The sequence below is a fragment of the Marmota flaviventris genome, chromosome 14 (genome assembly GCF_047511675.1).
Source record: "Marmota flaviventris isolate mMarFla1 chromosome 14, mMarFla1.hap1, whole genome shotgun sequence".
Lineage (NCBI taxonomy): Eukaryota > Metazoa > Chordata > Mammalia > Rodentia > Sciuridae > Marmota > Marmota flaviventris.
The window spans coordinates 82,133,648-82,151,852 of NC_092511.1; the positions used below are offsets into that span (position 1 = coordinate 82,133,648).

General features: G+C 38.0%; 1 long non-coding RNA gene across 1 annotated transcript in view; it reads left to right on the plus strand.

Annotated features, from left to right (window-relative positions):
- Nucleotides 1–14,957, plus strand: part of LOC139701739 (uncharacterized) — a 59,447-nt gene extending 44,490 nt beyond the window's left edge. Inside the window, exon 3 of the long non-coding RNA XR_011704247.1 lies at nucleotides 14,737–14,957. This is a non-coding gene — a long non-coding RNA (uncharacterized lncRNA). The remainder of the gene's footprint in view (nucleotides 1–14,736) is intronic.
- Nucleotides 14,958–18,205: the final 3,248 nt, after the last annotated feature.

Sequence of the window (18,205 nt, forward strand, 5' to 3'; positions counted from 1 at the left end):
ATTCAATTAGTGGCATCGAGCTTGGCTCCACAGTTAAGATTTTGTGAATTTTGCTGCTATAAACATTGATGTGGATGTGTCCCTATAGTATGCTCTTTTTAAGTCTTTTTGGGTATAGAGTGAGGAGAGGATGGCTGGGTCAAATGGTGGTTCCATTTCCATATTTCCAAGGAATCTCCATATTGCTTTCCATATTGGCTGAACCAATTTGCAGATCGACCAGCAATGTATGAGTGTGCCTTTCCCCCACATTTTCGCCAACACTTATTGTTGTTTATCTTCATAATACCTGCCATCCTGACTGGAGTGATACGACATCTTAGAGTAGTGTAAGCTTTCAAAATAATTTCTAATTATCCTTTGTATTTCTTTAGTGTCTTTTATGGTACTGCCTTTTGCATTTATCTAATTGCTAGAGATAATGAACATTTTTTATATATTTGTTGATTGATTGTATATTCTCTTCTGGGAAGTGTCTATTCAGGTCCTTGTCCCATTTATTTATTTATTTATTTACTTGTTTGTTTGTTTGTTTATTTTTGGTGCTTAGTTTTTTGAATTCTTTATATATCTTAGAGATTAGTGCTCTCTCTGATGATTGAGGGTAAAAATTTGCTCCCAGGATGAAGGCTCTCTTTTATCTCGCAGATTGTTTCTTTTGTGAGAAGAAACTTTTTTATTTGATTCCATCCCATTTATCAATTCTTGGTTTTAATTCTTGCACTTTCAGAGTCTTATTAAGGAAATTGGGGCCTAATCCCTCATGATGAAGATTACTACTTTTTGTACTATTAGATGCAGAGTCTCTTGTTTAATTTCTAGGTCCTGATCCACTTTGAGTTGAGTTTTGTGCAAGGTTTTATTTCATTTTGTTACATATGGATTTCCACTTTTCCCAGCACCATTTTTTGAAGATGCTATCTTTTCTCCAATGCATGTTTTTGGCACCTTTGTCTAATATAATTGTAATTTTGTGGGTTAGTCTCTGTGTCCTCTATTTTGTACCATTGTTCTACCAATCTGTTTTGGTGCCAGTACAATGCTGTTTTTGTTACTATTGCTCTTTAGTATAGTTTAAGGTCTGGTATTGTGATTCCACCTGCTTCACTCTTCCTGCTAAGGATTGCTTTAGCTATTTTGGGTCTCTTATTCTTCCAGAAAATTTTCTTGATTGCTTTTTCTATTTCTATGAGGAATGTCATTGGTATTTTGATCAGAATTGCATTAAATCTTTATAGTTCTTTTGGTAGTATGGTCATTTTGATAATATTAATTCTGCCTATCTAAGAGCAAAGTAGTTCTTTCCATATTCTTAGGTCTTCTTTGATTTCTTTGTTTATGGTTCTGTAGTTTTCATTGTATAGATCTTTCACTTCTTTCATTAAGTTCCTTCCGAAGTATGTCATTTATTTATTTTTTTTTAGAATATTGTAAATGGGGTAGTTTTCCTCATTTTCCTTTCTGGGGATTTGTCACTGATATACAGAAATACCTTTGATTTATAGGTGTTGATTTTACATCCTGCTACTTTGCTGAAATCATTTACTAGTCCTAGAAGTTTTGTGGTGGAGCTTTTTGGGTCTTCTAAGTATAGAATCATGTTATCAGCAAATCCTGCTAATTTAAGTTTTTTCTTTTCCTGTGCATATCTCATTAATTTCTTTCATCTGTCTAATTGCGCTGGCCTGTGTTTCAAGAACTATGTTGAATAGAAGTGGTGAAAGAGGGCATCCCTGTCTTGTTCCCATTTCTGGAGGGAATGTCTTCAATTTTTTTCTTCATTTAGAATGTTGTTGGACTGAGGCTTAACCTAGATAGCCTTTATGATGTTGAGATATGTTCCTGTTATCCCTAGTTTTTCTAGTGTTTTAACATGAAAGGGTCCTCAGTGGCCTGATCATCAGTGGCTGATGAAGGGTGCTGTATTTTGTTAAATGCTTTTTCTGCATCTATTGAGATGATGATATGATTCTTAGAGTCTATTGATCTGTTGAATTACATTTATTGATTTCAGTATGTTGAACCAACATTGCTTCCCTGGGATGAACCCCACTTGACCATGGTGCATGATCTTTTTGATATGTTTTTGTTTTTGATATGTTTTTCTATTAGATTTGCCAGAATTTTATTGAGAATTTTTGCATCTACATTCATTAGAGATATTGGTCTGAAATTTTCTTTCTTTGATGTGTCTTTGCCTGGTTTTGGAATCACGGTGATATTGGCCTCATTGAATGAGTTTGGAAGTGCTGCCTCTTTTTCTATTTTCTGAAATAAATTGAAGAGTATTGGTATTAGTTCTTCTTTAAAGTTCTTGTAGAACTCTGCTGTGTATCTATCCTGTCCTGGGCTTTTCTTGGTTGGTAGACTTCTGACAGCATCTTCTATTTCATCACTTGATATTGGTCTGTTTAAGTTGTGTATATCTTCCTGATTCAATCCAAGCAAATCATATGAATTAAGAAATTTGTCAATGCCTTCAATATCTTCTATTTTGTTGGAGTATAAGTTTTCAAAATAATTTCTAATTATCCTTTGTATTTCTATAGTGTCTGTTGTGATAGTACCTTTTTCATCACATATGCTGGTAATTTGAGTTTTCTCTACCCTTCTCTTTGTTAGGGTAGCTAGGGGTCTGTCTTTTTTATTTATTTATTGAAAGAACCAACTTTTTGTTTTGTCAATTTTTTCAATTGTTTTATTTTACTTCAATTTCATTGATTTCAGCTCTAATTTTAATTATTTCTTGCCTTCTGCTTTTCCTCTTGATTTGTTCTTCTTTTTCTAGGACTTTGAGATGTATTGTGAGGTCATTTATTTGTTGAATTTTTCTTCTTTTAAGAAATGCACTTCATGCAATAAACTATCCTCTTATTACTGCTTTTGCAGTGTCCCAGGGATTTCAATATGTTGTGTCTATGTTCTCATTTTCCTCTAAGAATTTTGTAATTTCCTCCTTGATGTCTTCTGCAACCCATTGTTCACTCAGTAGCATATTGTTTCATCTCCTCCAGATGTTGGAAAAATTTTTACTTTTTATTTTGTCAATGATTTCCAATTTCATTCCATTATGATCTGATAAAATGCATGGTAGTATCTATACTGTTTTGTATTTGCTAAGAGTTTTTTGTGGCATAGGATATGGTCTATTTTAGAGAAGGATCTATGTGCTGCTGAGAAGAAAGTTTATCTGCTTGATGCAGATTGAAATATTCTATATATGTCAGTTAATTCTAAGTTATTTATTGTATTATTTAGTTGTATAGTTTCCTTGTTCAGCTTTTGTTTGGAAGATCTATTCAGTGGAGAGAGATGTATGTTAAAGTCACCCAAGATTGGGTTGTGGTCAGTTTGACTGTGGAACTTGAGAAGACATTTTGATGAACATAGCTGCATAGCTGCACCATGGTTTGGGGTACATATATAAAATTGCTATGTCTTGTTGGTGTATGGTTCCATTGAGCAGTATGTAATGTCCATCTTTATCCCTTTTGATTAACTTTGGCTTGAAGTCTAATTTATTTGATATGAGGATCGAAAACCCTGCTTGCTTCTGTGGTTTTATGAGTGGTATGATTTTACCCAACCTTTCACCTTCAGTCTGTATATGTATTTTCCTATCAGAAGAGTCTCCTGGAGGAAGCATATTATTGCTGCTTCTCCTCCTCCTCCTCCTCCTCCTCCTCCTTCTTCTTCTTCTTCTGTTTTTTTTTTTTTTTTTTTTTGATCCATTCTGCTAGTCCATATCTTCTGATGGGTGAGTTTAAGCCATTAAATTGACATTCAGGGTTACTACTGAGACATGGTTTGTATTTCCAGCCATATTTGTTTATTTTTGTTATTTAACTTGACTTGATTTTTTTCTTTGATTAGTTTTTTCTTTAGGGTACTACATCTCTCTGCTGATTTTTTTTCTCTTCATGGAATATTTTGCCAAGGATATTTTGTAGTGCCAGGTTTCTAGCTATAAATTCTTTAACTTTTGTTTATCATGGAAGGTTTTTATTTCATCTTCAAATCTAAAGCTTAATTTGGGTTGGCAAGATTCTTAGTTGGCACCCATATTCTTTCAGAGCTTGATATATGTTATTCCAGGATCTTCTGGCTTTCAGGGTCTGTGTTGAAAAATCTGCCATTATCCTAGTTGGTTTTCCTCTATACGTAATCTGATTCCTTTATCTTGTGGTTTTAAAATTCTCTCCTTATTTTGTAATGTTGGGCATTTTCATTATGATGTGTCTTGGTGTGGAACTGTTGAGATTTTGTATATTTGGCATCCTGTAGGCTTCTTGAAATTGGATTTCCAACTCATTCTTCAAGTTTGGAAAGTTTTCTGATATTATTGCATTGAATAGCTTGTTCATTCCTTTGATTTGGATCTTTATGCCTTCCTCTATGTCAATAACTCTTAAATTTCATCTTTTTATGCTATCCTATATTTCTTGAATGTTCTGCTCATGGTTTCTTACCATTATCACTTTGTGATTTATGTTCTTTTCATGACTTTTTATTTTATCTTTATTGTCTGATGTCCTATCTTCCTAGTTGTCGACTCTGTTGGTGATGCTTTCATTTGAGATTTTAATTTGGTTTATCGTTTCTTTCATTTCAAGGATTTCTTTTTGTTTGGGTTTTATGTTTGTTTGTTTGTTAGAACCTCTATCTTCTCTTGAGGTGACCTTTTCTTCTTGTATTTGTTTACATAGCTCCTTGTCAAAGTGATCTTTCACTGCCTGTATTTGCCCTATTATATCATCCTTGAGTTCACAGAACATTTTATCCACACATCCTGAACCTTTTCTCTGTCATTTCTTCTGCTGTGGCTGCCAATGATTCTAAGGACTTGGTGTCTTGATTTGTTTGGGGCTCATTCTTCGCTTGTCTTTTCATGTTGCTTGTGTGTCTTCCTTCCCAGCTCTGTGTGTTGGAGAGTTATTGTTTTTACCCTACAGGTTTGTAGTGCTCTGGTAGGGTTCCAAGACCTCTCCTTTGTTGGGAAGAACAATGTTAGCAGATCCCAATATCATCCACATTCCCCTTATGAACAATTTGTTGTTATTAACATGTTTACTAATGAAACAGCTTGGAAAGATGGAGGGAGAGATGGAGGCAGTATTCTGTGTCCCTCTGGGATCCAGATATCACCTATTCAGAATAATGTATCTCTGAGAGTGTTAGAAGACCCCTATACAGCCAATCTCCCCAGAAATCACCAGTGCTATGAACCTGTGCAGGGCTCTGGGCCTCAGCGTTCGAGCAGGATGCCTGCTGTTGGATAAGGACCCAAAGCCCAAAGTTCTAGCCCATGCAAGACTTGGAGAGCACATTAGCAGAATCACCTATCAAAACATCTGCATATCCCCAAGGCTTCACTCTGCTCCCATGCAGGTCACTCAGCTGATACCCACCTACAGCACAACACCATCGCCCGGCTCTCCGCACCTCACCAGATACCTGGCACTGAAAGCAGACCACCTCCATCTTGGCACAACATTTTCACCATATAAGGTGGGGCCAACTCACAGATTGGATCTCCAGTGGATAGCCATCACATCCCCAACATATGTAAAACCAAGAACTTTGTAGGAAATAGGATTTTGAAGAGCGAGTCATCTAAATTATATAATATAGACGTGTTTTATATGCCCTCTCTTATTCTTTTTTCTTTTTCTCCTTTCATTTTTCTTTCTCTCTCCAAATTTTACTATTTTAACATCTATATTTTTCTAAATCCAATTGTTTGTTTGTTTTATGTACTCTACTGTTTTCCCATGTACTTCACTACTCTAAATTATTCCTGTCTACTCTCTTGCTACAATCCTCTTCTTTACAGTTTGTATCTCTTGATAAATCTTTTTTGTTTACATCTCTTTCCACTTTTTCTTAGTTCTGTATGTATATTGTCCATTAGCCTTTCATCATATTTAATTCTGGCATGTGTCCTTGTGTAAAATGTCTTCAGACTTATTTTTCTGGGTTGGCTTTGGTAATTCATTCTGGTCTTTTGAGTAGGTCAGGTTTTTTTTTTCTTTTTTATTCATTGTATTTTTTTTTAAAAAATGGATCATTTGAAGAACCACTAGTAGGCGTAGCATTTGCAGACTAGATCCACACACGGGAAGATGTTCAGTTATCAGCCAAGTACATTTTTGCTTGGTTCAGTATTCTCTGGGCCTTTGTATATGTTTCTCGACCAATTTTCCAGGATACTTTTATTGAGTTCCTTTTAAGTGTCTTTATTTCCATGAAAGTCTCACCCATAATCTGGGATCTTTGATGTTCTATTATATTTACTCCCCACATTCCTTGTTTCCTAGTTTCCCTTCATTGTGCGCATGTAGATCAGAACATTGTATCAAACTGGGCTTTAAACTTTCATATGCCTGAGCTCTAAAATATGCTACACTTCCTTTCTTAGCTGAGTGCTGAGTCCAGTGAGAGAAAGCTACCTCCTAGGTGTCCCCTTCTTAGATATCAGAATGTTGAAAATTGTTTTTTATTTGTTCAGTAATGAGGTAGTAAATGGCAGTGGGTAGCTTGCAGAGAGTGGGCAGAAATTCTCTGCAGTCTCAGTGGGTTACATGCATCTCCATACACCTATGGGTGTCCACTGTGCAAGTGAGCTCATCACTGCTCTTGCACTGTTCCATGCTACAAGCAAGTGGGGCAGGGTGAGCAAGCTTGTAATGAAATTACCTGTTTGGATTTTTTTTTCCTAATGATGGGCAAAGAAAGAAGGCCAGGGGTACAGGGTGTGGTATTTATGAGGTAGGGGGTGAGAATATAGAGACATTAGATCTTAGGAAAAGTGAAAGAGGAATCCAAACATGTTGGCTGTTAGCATGAGAAAAGAGAAAAAGTGGCAACCCCATGCAAGGCTCTCTCCTGCTTCTTCAAGAAGATGGTGGGTAATAGCACACCTAGCAGGGATACCTCTGGTGTAACCAATCCTGTAGTTGGGTTTCCTGGCCCCATCCAGTGTCCCGAGATGGAAGCTGATTCAATGAAAGATGGTGGTGGTGGCAGCAGAGGTAACCCAAGATGGTGGCAAAGAGGTCCCAAGATAGAGGTGATGGCTTTCAGAGATGGAGTTGAAAGGGTGGGCCTTGTGTTGGCATGGGTGACCTGTTGCTGCTGTAGCATTGTCGTATGCAGTGCTGTGGTGGACAGCTGCCTCTAGGCCTTGTCCGTCCATTGTCTCAAGTTGGAGGCTACTACATGGGGAGGGTTATGGTGATGTCTGCTGTGTCCTAAGAGGGGGCGGGATGAGGGAGCCCCATGTTGTTATATGGGGGGCAGGAGTGCAGTCATTCCTCTGGCTCTGTGTGACTGCAGGCAGGAAGGTCCTGATCAAAGTGAAAAATGGGCATGATGTTCATGAATGGGCTGAGAGACAGCATGGTAATATTTCCTGTGATCTCCTGGGCTTGCACAATAACAGGCTGTGGTTTAGCCTATTTGGAGGGGATCAACTCAGGTCTTTTGCTTGCAGGTCAAGTAGCACAGAGTTCTTTTCAAACACCAGGTTACCATACAGCCAAGTTTAGACTGCTTTTCTGTTCTCCAGGTTTTTCTATGTCATCTTTGTCCTTTGTGTTTTTCTGTTTGTGTTATTCCCTCCCCTTTGTGGTGAACCTCTGCCCCAGATGCCACTGGCTTGGCTCAAAAATCCTCTTTTCCTTTGTTCTGTAGGTTCGAATTTCTGGGTCTCTAAGAGTCTCTGCCTATCTTATAATGAATTTCAGTGAATTTCTTCATTAATCTACATTGCTGAGAAGCGGTACCCCCAAGCATTGGAATCCAAAGAAATGGAGCAATTGCAAAAGCAAACTTCCTTTTAATCCACCACTTTCAATCTTCTCAGATCCTGTTTTTAAACCAATTTTACCAACATGTGGCTTTTGATTTGGGAGTTTAACCCATTTACACTTAAAGTGACTCCTGATGGTTAAAAGAGCACCAAATTCCTTTAGATGCCAAGGGAATTACAAGTAACATTCTAAAGTTATCACAATGCATTTTAAGCCAATATCTTTAATCACATCCAAGACTCCTTTGCAGCTTTTTCTCCTCCCCTTTGTCTTATTGTCACAAAAAATTCATCTGTTGGCTACTCATTATTATCGATGTACAATTCGCATGTTTTTTTTTTTCATTTGATTGCTTCAGGAAAATAAAAAGTTAAAAGTCCCAATTTCAAAAATAATCTTTTATATTTTTCCATCCATACACATACATTTACATACATCAGAGAACTTTATATTAAGATATTGCGTTCCTATTGAAGGTTTGTTAATTTCTTTTTTTTTTAATTTTTTATTGTGGGTTGTTCAAAACATTACAAATTTCTTGACATATCATATTCCACACTTTGATTCAAGTGGGTTATGAACTCCTACCTTCACCCCATACACAGATTGCAGAATCACATCAGTTACACATCCATTGATTTACATATTGCCATACTAGTGTCTGTTGTGCTCCGCTGCCTTTCCCATCCTCCCCCCTCCCCCTTCCCCACCTCTCACCTCCCCTCCCCTCCTCTCTCTCTACCCCCTCCACTGTATAACCCTGAGGGTCTCCTTCCATTACCATGCAATTTCCCTTCTCTCTCCCTTTCCCTCCCACCTCTCATCCCTGTTAAATGTTAATCTTCTTCTCCTGGTCTTCGTCCCTACTCTGATCTTAGTTACTCTCCTTATATCAAAGAAGACATTTGGCATTTGTTTTTTAGGGATTGGCTAGCTTCACTTAGCATAATCTGCTCTAATGCCATCCATTTCCCTATAAATTCTATGATTTTGTCATTTTTTAATGCAAAGTAATACTCCATTGTGTATAAATGCCACATTTTTTTTATCCATTCGTCTATTGAAGGGCATCTAGGTTGGTTCCACAGTCTTGCTATTGTGAACTGTGCTGCTATGAACATCAATGTAGCAGTGTCCCTGTAGCATGTTCTTTTTAGGTCTTTAGGGAATAGACCAAGAAGGGGAATAGCTGGGTCAAATGGTGGCTCCATTCCCAGCTTTCCAAGAAATCTCCATACTGCTTTCCAAATTGGCTGCACCAATCTGCAGTCCCACCAGCAATGTACAAGTGTACCCTTTTCCCCACATCCTCGCCAGCACTTGTTGTTGTTTGACTTCATAATGGCTGCCAATCTTACTGGAGTGAGATGGTATCTTAGGGTGGTTTTGATTTGCATTTCTCTGACAGCTAGAGATGGTGAGCATTTTTTCATGTACTTGTTGATTGACTGTATGTCCTCCTCTGAGAAGTGTCTGTTCAGGTCCTTGGCCCATTTGTTGATTGGGTTGTTTGTTCTCTTATTGTCTAATTTTTTAAGTTCTTTGTATACTCTGGATATTAGGGCTGTATCTGAAGTGTGAGGAGTAAAGATTTGTTCCCAGGGTGTAGGCTCCCTATTTACCTCTCTTATTGTTTCTTTTGATGAGAAAAAACTTTTTAGTTTGAGTAAGTCCCATTTGTTGATTCTAGTTATTAACTTTTGTGCTATGGGTGTCCTATTGAGGAATTTGGAGCCCGACCCCACAGTATGTAGATCGTAGCCAACTTTTTCTTCTATCAGACGGCGCGTCTCTGATTTGATATCAAGCTCCTTGATCCATTTTGAATTCACTTTTGTGCATGGCGAGAGAAAGGGATTGAGTTTCATTTTGTTGCATATGGATTTCCAGTTTTCCCAGCACCATTTGTTGAAGATGCTATCCTTCCTCCATTGCATGCTTTTAGCCCCTTTATCAAATATAAGATAGTTGTAGTTTTGTGGATTGGTTTCTGTGTCCTCTATTCTGTGCTATTGGTCCACCCGCCTGTTTTGGTACCAGTACCATGCTGTTTTTGTTACTATTGCTCTGTAGTATAGTTTGAAGTCTGGTATCGCTATACCGCCAGATTCCCACTTCCTGCTTAGCATTGTTTTTGCTATTCTGGGTCTTTTATTTTTCCATATGAATTTCATGATTGCTTTCTCTATTTCTACAAGAAATGCCGTTGGGATTTTGATTGGCATTGCATTAAACCTATAGAGAACTTTTGGTAATATCGCCATTTTGATGATGTTAGTTCTGCCTATCCATGAACAGGGTATATTTTTCCATCTTCTAAGATCTTCTTCTATTTCTCTCTTTAGGGTTCTGTAGTTTTCATTGTATAAGTCTTTCACCTCTTTTGTTAGGTTGGTTCCCAAGTATTTTATTTTTTTTGAAGATATTGTGAATGGAGTGGTTGTCCTCATTTCCATTTCAGAGGATTTGTCGCTGATATACAGGAATGCCTTTGATTTATGCGTGTTGATTTTATATCCTGCCACTTTGCTGAATTCATTTATTAGCTCTAATAGTTTCTTTGTAGAGCCTTTTGGGTCTGCTAGGTATAGAATCATATCATCTGCAAATAGAAGGTTTGTTAATTTCAATTGGAAGGACTCCCTTTAAAATTTCTTAAACAGCATCTCTACTGGCAATGTAATTGATCACCCATTTTCTTTTTTTTTTTGGGGGGGGGAGGGTCACGAAATGTCTTAATTCCTTTCTCAATATGAAGGACAGTTTGCTGGCCCTGGTATTCTTGTTTGTCAGTTTATTTTCTTTAAGCATTTTAAAAGTATCATCCCAGATGCTATTGATATTCTAGGTTTCTGCTGAGAAATCTGATATTCTTGAGTAGAATCCCTAGTGTATTAGTGTTTTTTGTTTTTATAAATCTGCTTTCATATTCTTTTTTTTCTTCTTTTATCACCAAGATTTCTTTCTTTCTTCCTTCCTTCCTTTCTTTCTTTCCTTCTTTCCTTTTTTTGTACCAGGAATTAAATTCTGGGGCATATAAGCAGTGAGGGTTTCCTAGGAGGGAGGAGGCATACCAAGAATTGAACTCAGGGGCACTTGACCACTGAGCCACATCCCCAGTCCTGTTCTGAATTTTTTTAGAGACAGGGTCTCTCTGAGTTTCGTTGTGCCTCGCTTTTGTTAAGGCTGGCTTTGAACTCAGGATCCTCCTTCTCAAGCTCCTTAACCACTGGAATTACCCATGTGCCCGGGTGCCCAGGTGAGACAGATTTTGGATAAGTGTCTTAGGACCTGGCTAAGTTGCTGGGGCCAGCTCTTAACTTGTGATCCTCCTAACTCAGGTCCCCAGTTTGCTGGGTATAGTGGTGTGAACCACCATGCCCAGCTATCAGTTGAGAAGTTTTCAGCCATTATTATTTCCAATATGTCTTTCTCTCTGACTTTTCATTTGAATATTGCCATAATTCACTTTTAAGTCTGCTTTGTGGCTGTGTGCTTTAGTAGCTGTTTGTGTTTCTTCATTAATTTTATTGTCTTAAGTGTAGATAATTTCAAATGATCTCTCCTGGAACTTACTCTTCTTTGTATTTGAGTTGCAGTTTAATATTCCTATTTTATTTTAAACTCAAGTTTTACTATTATTGCAAAATTTGGTTCTTCTTTACAGTTTGTACTTTTATTTATAATCTTTTTGTTGACCCCTCTTTCCTGTTTTCCTTAGTTCTCTATCCATGTTGTCCCTTAGCCCTTGAGGATATTTAAGTCTGACTGGTGTCTTTTTGTAATATGTCTTAAGCCTTTTTTTGTTCCTTCTGTTGCTTTAGGCAGATTTATTTTGGTCTTTTGGGTAGGTCAAGTTTCCCTTTCTTTCTTTCTTTCTTTCTTTCTTTCCTTTCTTTCCTTTCTTTCTTTCTTTCTTTCCTTTCTTCTTTCACTGGTCATTTGAAGGACAGTCACTATGCCTATAGAATTTATAGACTAGATCCATACAAGGCAAACCATTCAGTTATCATCCAGGAAGTACAATGTCTTCTCAGTTCCATTGTGGCTCAATCTTTCCTGGAATTTCCTAATATGCTTATATTCATTCCTTTTTAAGTGCCTGTTTCTCAGACAGTCCTCATACACATTCTCTGGGACTTCTGATGTTCTATTATATTTACTGCTCTTGTTCCTTGACCCAGTTGCTATTAGTTGTGCAGGCCTCATGAAGATCAACACCTCATATCCAATAGAGTTTTAAACTTCCTTATACCCAAGATCTAAATTATGCTACCCTTCCTTTCTGAAGTGAATACTGAGTCAAGTGAGACAGAACACAATCTCCCAGACATCCCTTCTGAGATGCCAGAATGTTGAAAATTACTTGTGTTTGTTTCTTTGGTCAGAGCAAGTTAGCAGCACTGTGTATGTTGCTTCCAGTTTTGCTGTTCCATGGCACAAGAAAGTGGGGCAAGTTGAACCAATATGTCATGAAATTTCCTATTTGGATTTTTTTTTTTTTCCTGAAGAGGGTAATCATTCATTTGATAGCTGCAGAATGTGGATTGATTTCTACACTTGCCAAAAGTTTATTCCGTAGTATGTTGTTGTCATTTGGAGTTCTAATGGGACAGCAAGGGCCAGGAGCATCCTAGTCTGCCATCACCATCCCTTTATTTTCTGGAGGCTCATTTTATGATATACAGTTTTTCTGTGTTTTCATTTGCATTTTTCCCCTCTTCTCAGAGTCACTTTTGTTTTTCAGTTTTGGACAGTTGGACTACAGAGTCTTGATGAGGGTCTCACTGGGTGTGTTTTCTTGGAATTTATCACCTTGGTGTATGGATTCATGTGTGTCATCATATTTGGTATGTTTTATGCACTATTTTTTCATGTATGTTTTGATTCTCTTTACGCTCTTTCTCCCTCCTCTGGTGTTTACAATTGAGTACTTGTTGGCAATGTTCATGGTTCCCTAGAAATTTCTTAGGTGGTTGTTCTAGTCATCTTTTCATCACTTTTTTCAGAAGACATGACAAGTACAGCTTTGAGGAGAAAAAGATTTTTTTTTCTTGGTTTCAGGGTTTCAGTCCATGGTGAGTTGAGCACATTGTTGTCTGCCCATGGTGTGGCAGTAAGTACATGATGCCTGAAGGGTGTTGCATTGGAAAACAAGTCCAGATGTTGCCACCAAGAAGCAGAGAGAGCTTGAGTGCAAGTCATCAGGGATACTATAATCCCTAAGGTTGTGCCCCTGGTGACATACTTTCTCTAGCAATACCATACCTGCCTCAAGTTACCACTCATGAATGTATCCAAATTATCAGTCTATCAAATGGTGTAATCCACGAATTGGTTTTCAGCTCTCATAAACTCATCATTTCAACTCTGAAATGTATAACACATGAGCATTTGGGGGACACCTCATATCAAAAATGTTACTCTGCTGTTCATTCTTTCCATGCTGTCTTTACCTGCATGTCATTCCAGATAATCTTCTTAAGTTTGCAAACTGTTTTGCGTGTTCTGATCCACTGTTCATCATCTTAGGGTTCTATTCACTTCAGTACTAAGGTTTTGAGTGCCCAGACTCTCATTTGGTTTCTCTTGTAATTTCCGTCTTTGTATTAATATTCTTCCTTTGGTGAGTAGCCATTCTCTGGGTTTCCTCTTATATTGTGTTCAAAGTTTTCTTTAGTGGGGCTGGGGCTCAGTGGCAGAGCGCTTTCCTAGCATGTGTGAGGCACTAAATTCAATTCTGACTACCACATATTAATAAATAAAATAAAGGTCCGTTGACATCTTAAAAAAACTTCAAAAAGATTTCATTAGCTCTTTAAGCATGATTTATATAGTTAACTTAAATTCTTTGTGTAGCCAGTCTTATGACATTTACACAATATCCTTGAAATAGGGCAGAGTGTCAGAAATACTGAAGGTATGAGTAATGTAAGAAATAAGGACAAGACACAGGAATAAGTGAAAAGTGGGGGCACAGTGGGATGATTCAGTTCTGATGGAGTCCATGCACTTTATTCAAGTGAGTCAGAATGCCAGTGGTATTCAGAGTGAAAGACTTCCAGAGGAAAACAGGAAGAAGATGGTAAAGACAACTTGGTTGGGGCTTAGCAGGTTATGACCATCTCCTGTGTTTGAACCTAGGACTGCCTGACCCAATGGACAGGGTGTCAGCATAATCTGAGCAGTCTTGAATTGGTGGAATTTCATTGAGTGTTCCCAGAAAAGCAACCCCCTTGATATGGCTCAAATAACCCATATTTCATTCACAGCCTCCAGCATCTCCTCCTACTTAATTTTTTAAATGTAAGTGTTGTGTGGTTCTGTGAGGTTCTTGGATCTTTTTTCTGAGGGTGTAGCAATCTATTGTAATAACACAGAAGAAAATTAGTAGCAAACACATCATTCCAAAAATAAAGCATGCAGAATGTTTCAACATATTCCCAGGATTAAAGCCATTTAAGTCATGAAGTATTTCTTAAGCTACAGATGCAGGATCCATGAGATTGATCCTGCTTTTCTGAATATCCTAGATGTGATGATATCACCCCATGAGGTCCACACTGTTGTTATTGCTATGCAAAATGCCCACCAGATGATTTTTTGCCTTTATCCAATCCCATTGGGAAGAATTATATTTGGCCGCAGTAACACAGACATAGCCAGCATGGCATCTAAGCCTTTGCTTAAATTTGAGAGTGGAAAGTTAATTACGACAGTAGCTTTCAAAGAATTTAATATAGTCTCAATCTTTTCATCAGTATTTACCTGATTCACAAGGAGTTGGAAGTATTTTGAGCCACATTATAAAGAAAATGAGCATTTTGAATGTTTTGAGATAAGGATAAAGAAGGTGTCACAGTTGAAACTATACAGGATGTTATATAATATTTTTCTGTTTTTCTTCTTGCTCTTATATTTCCAGAAGTTAAACCATAAGGAGACTGAGCACTGGCCCACAGGCCACAGTTGGAGCCCTCTTCACATTTCCTGTTTATAAAGTCAGGCATAGGGCTGTTTATATAATGGAGAAAATCCAAGTCAACCATTAAATGCCACAGATCTTTTTGGATGCCATCATCACTTGAAGTCAGAATATTACCACCAAATCCTCCAGGAATCATGGAATCCTGACATTGCTGTCTCTTACCAGTTCTTTGAGAACAATAAAAAGTATATCTACCATTTCTAGAGATTTTATGTTGCACTGGGAAGACATTTGCACATTCCATCCATTTAGGAAAGCTGCTAAGTTCCATTGCAGAATGATTATTGCTGTAAGTGCGATAATGATTAGCCAGTCTAGGCCCCCTCATATGCTGCCTTTTCCTCAAAGGTTACTTTTCAACAGCCAACATGTTTATCATGGGACCAACATATAGGTAAATTTCCACTATAGCCAGTATCACTAAACCCAGTTACATGAATAGGTGTATCGTGTTTATCTGTAAAACCTCCTATCATATGAGTGTCATTAGTAAATACTGGGATGGACTCTCCAGTCCACCTTGCTGGGTGTACTGAAGGTGGGTCTGAGAAATAGGTCCAAAAAGTTTCCCCATGAACTCCACTTACTTGGCAGCTCAATGGAGCCAACATAGCCACAAACATTGTGGTTGGAGACTTATTACCTCCCTGTTATTCAATCATCTGGTTGGCCTGATAACATCAACATTTTTAGTTGTCTCTATAATGGCATGTTGAGCTTTCTGGAAAAAAGGCTGTATCCTGTATCATTATGGAATCTGGTCTCATCCATTGTCCTGTTTGTAAGTCTTTCCACAAAACTAAGCCTGACAAGTATTGTAGGAGCCCTGTGTTGCTCAGCAGCGGTGAGACATTTTTTGGTGGGGGAGGGGATACCAGGGATTGAATTAAGGGACACTCAATTACTGAGGAGCATCTCCAGCTGTGTTTTGTACTTTATTTAGAGACAGGGTCTTACTGAGTTGCTGAGGCTGGTATGAACTTCCTCAGCCGCCTGAGCCACTGAGATTGCAGGTGTGCACAACCAAACTGGCTGGCAGCAGGAAGACTTTTAAAAATTTAAAAATTGTAATGTTAAAACAAGAAGAGCATGACAAACAAATGTGTGGGGTACTATCGCCCCCTTTTGTCTTTTGTAAAATAGTTGAATAGTTGGTATATGCTGGAACATCATTAGCCTTAAATTGTAAAATATAAATGAGTACTGTCAAAGAAGCTAAGTAATGAGAAACAACATGAGTGTTTTCTTTATATGAGCAGTGGCAAAAATGAAACAAGAACAAGTATCAATAATAACATGAACATAACATGGTTTGCCAAAGTTGAGGGGTATGAGTTACATCCATTTGCCACAGTTGATGTGGCTATAAACCATGGGGATTTACCCAAGTGGGTGAAGCTGGAATGTGAATCACACACTGTGGGCAAGAGTGAACAATTTGCTGAGCTTCCTGTCATATAATATGATTTTTGTGTCTGGATTGGAAGCATTCTGATGATGTGAGGAATGAGAAGCTTGAGCACAGTCATATGGAGACATTTGTACATGGGCCACTATAAGTTTATCAGCCTTAGCATTATCTGATGTTAAAGACCTGGAAGTTTAGAATGAGCTCTAGTATGACCAATAAAACAAAGATATTGATGCACTTGAACTGTTTATTGTAAAGTATGGAATAAATGGAAACAGAAGACACAGGGAAAAATTGATGTTGCAGATCAAATTTGAAGGTCGTCTTCTGGCAGAATTCTTTTCTGTGAGATGTCAGTCTATTCTCTTAAGTTTTCGAACTGATTGGATGAGACCCTCCCACAGTGGAAGGTAAACTGTTTTAATCAAACTCCACTGACTGGATATACGAATTCCCACCCCACGCCCAAAACCAAAAACTTTCACAGTAACATTTAACTGGTGTTTGGCCCAAACTGCTGGGTATTTGTGCCTAGCCAAATCAGTACATGGAATTAACTATTACCGTAACATTGAATAATCTTCCTTATAGAATCCAGCATTTCCCAGGGTGGACAAGCAGAAAATTAAGTATGGCTGAAACAATTTTCAGAGAAGTTCAGGAAAGACAGTTATGATATGTGCCTGAGAAGCAGAGAACCCACTGATAAACTGAATTACTACCACTTGTAGTTGGCTCTCTCTTCCACCCTCTCATGAAATGTGCTTACCCATCCCAAAGAGATAACAACCCAAGTGTTCATTCACTGCCAGAATGTAGTCAGAATCCCATATCTCTGTATGATTCACACCAGTCCACATGTGAGACCCAGTTTGACCTTGCTTAAGTCACAGCTGTGCATTCCAAATACCAGCATACAGTGTTAGGCATATGCAGCCTGATGTAGGAAGTATAGAATGAGGTATGTGTTGTGATTTGGATCTTAAATATCCACGAAAGGTCTATAAATATTTCCTCATCAGCCTCTGGCAATATTGAGAGGTGATGAAATAGTAGGCGGTGGGTCCTACTGCAAGGAGGTTGCATGGTTGTGGACATGCCCTTGAGGGGGATATTGGGACCCTGGCCTCATGCTGTCTACTTCCCAGCTGCCATGAGGTGAGCAGCATTACTCCAATATGTGATCTCTGCCATGATGTTCTGCCTCCATGGAGTCTGCAGAACCATGAAGCTGACCAAGTATACATAGAAAGAAATCTCGGAAATGTTCAGTCAAAATAAAGTTTTCTTCCTTGTGATTGGTTTACCTTACATATGCTCTCAAAGCCACAGAAAGATGACTAATGTAATGAGGTAGATTAAAGATCAAAATGCCTGCTCTATAACACTCCTTAGATATTGCAGGGCAGATAATTTAATGCTATCTTTTATGGAGTGGAGTTTATTACTCAATTTGACAAGAGTTCTTTCACATTATTATTTATCTCAATTTTTTGTAGGGCTCTTGGGTCTTTTCTCTGAGAAAACTTTCTGTTGTCATCTTGGATTTTCCTTTGTTTAAGTTTTTTTTTTTCCGTAGATGCCGAAGGACATGATTTGTTTGTTTGTTTGTTTGAATTACTCTTAAGGCTCAAACCCAGGGCCTCACACATCCTAGACAAGCACCCTAGCAATGAGCTACAACCCCAGCACCTTGGCCTTTTCTTAAGTAGACATTGAACAATATGCCCTTATCTTTCTTAGAGTAATTAGGTTTCTCATCCAGAGTCTTGCATCTAGATAATTGGGAATACAAGTGTTGTTTTAAGTCTCAAAGATATTTTTACCCAGACTGGGCACTATTTTGATAAATATTTTCTCACAAACAATTTTCTTAATTCCTACAGTTATTCCTTAATCACTCTCCCTGATTCCATGGCAGGCCCATGGTAACCAGAAATAAATTCCACCCCAGAAAGCCACTATTCTATTGAGCATATCATTCATGATATAGGC